Here is a 2,033-nt window from a genome sequence, read left to right as displayed (position 1 = left end):
GTGGCCAGCTGAGATGGATGATCTTTGATGTATGCTTCTTGTTTTGAACTGTCAGAAATTTCCTCTTCCTCTTTTTCTCACTCCTCTTCCTGTTTCTTCATTAGTCTTTCTTCTGTAGTGTATTTGTGTGGGTGTGGCAGGCAGGAGAGGGCATGGTGTTGCTGGTGGTGAGGAATCATTTTCTTGCCAATTGGGACTTCATTCAATTCAGGCCCTATCTCATGATCACTTGGAATAGGTTCACTGTCTTACACTGAGTCTTAGAGAATGCTGCACACACAAAATATGTGTGCGTGTAGACCTCTGGTGTATATTCATATAACAGTGGTCCCCAGGAAAAGGGAGAGAGGTAGTCTAGAAACCCCAAACCTGCCCATTCTAAATAGGTCCTGCCATCTGCTGCATCAAAACAAAACGCTCTACTGCATTCGACCTTCAATGGAAAGGAAGTTTAATACCATTAGTGTGCAATACAGAAAAGGGAAACAATGGGGAAGACTATGGTTTCCTAATCAAGCACCCAAAGTTACCCATCTCCTTGTGGGCAAATGTCCAGCCAAGCAGGGTCGATCCAAAGGGGGGCCTTCGAGACTGAAACCCTGACACAAGTCTAAGGTACCTTCTTGGGGCGGGGAGACCCACAGAAAAGGGTTAGATACAGCCAGACAAGTCTGGGAGGAAAAGAGCAAAAACAAAATCAGAATCAAAACTGCCATTGTCAGGCTCCCCATGGGTCTCTCACCCACATCTGTTTCACCCAGGCAAGGGCCAAAAGGCAAGTGCAGCTTCTTTATATGTCTCTGTTCCACGGGCCTCCTCCATGTCTCCTTCTGGCTCCATCCTTCTCCTTCCTTCCCCAGTCTCCTCTCCAGCTTCCCCTCTTCCCTGCTCAGCTCCACCCTCCCTTGGGTGGGGCAGGGAACCAGGAGCCTCCCCTTTTCCTCACCTGTTATAATCACAGATGTCCTGTAGGCTGGTTCCCATCCCTGTTCCCTGGGAAGCAATCAGTGGAGTTATGGAGGAAATGGAGAGCCAGGAGTGGGCCTGGGTCTGTGTCCAGGCCCCAGGTCTGTGTCCAGGCCCCCCTGCTCACTAGTTTCAAGATCTCCCACTTGGTATCTAACAAAGTCTCAGAGTTTTCTTTTGTGAGTAGAGGAATGCTTCATGGAATGGAGGTATTTACATCACCAAATAAAATAACTGAAAATTCAATAAAAGGATGATATTTTTCTACCCTTAACCTTTTGATTTAGAGAAGAGAAGAGAATGCAACAGGTAGAAGTTTTGTCTAAAAGGAAGCTTGCTTTATGCTTCCCCCCCCCCCTTTTTTGGCTGCATTGACTCAGAAACCTGAGCTTGCCTGACCTAGTGTAGGAAGAACAGGAAGCCCTAGAAATAAGATTCCTGCTACACAGAGACCAGATGAGAGAATGTATGCATAACACATGGTAAAGTAAACGCCTGTTTACTAAAGACATAGCTGCAGGTTCACAGCAATAATAAGCTACCTGATCAGCTCCAGGGAATTGAAATCCTCTTTCCACTTTGTGTGTCAGGACCTTGGAGTTGCCAATGACCCAAAGCTGGTGCAAACAAAACACGTACACGGGAACACACACTCACGCACACTAACTCATCTTCTGGTCAAAACAGGAGTGGCTGTTCACTCAGGCTTCATTAGCTTTGGGGTTTCTCTCTCCCATCTCTCTCCTGTACTGTGTTGGTCTGAAGCTACTGAGACAGAGCTGATGCAATCCAGGCATCTTTGGGCTTAGATTAGCTCAATTCATCCTCATGCTCCGTTCCAGACTAAGGTGTAAAGTGCTAAGGGTGAACCCTGGGTCATGTGACTTGAGCCAACACCTTGACTGAGCCAACAGGATGTTCTGATTGGTCCTGCACATCGTGGTCAGTTTGTCCAAGGTCTGCTGAACAGCAGTTCCACTGGAGAGCTCTTTCCCCAAAGGAAGGGATGGTTCTAAATAGAAGAAGGGGAGGGGGAGGTGGGGAAGTGTTGCTGGGAAGACAATATA

This window comes from Condylura cristata, unplaced genomic scaffold, assembly GCF_000260355.1.
Source record: "Condylura cristata isolate star-nosed mole 26May11 unplaced genomic scaffold, ConCri1.0 scaffold00002, whole genome shotgun sequence".
Classification (NCBI taxonomy): domain Eukaryota; kingdom Metazoa; phylum Chordata; class Mammalia; order Eulipotyphla; family Talpidae; genus Condylura; species Condylura cristata.
The sequence above is the reverse complement of the archived record's forward strand: the minus strand, read 5'-3'. Positions refer to the sequence as shown.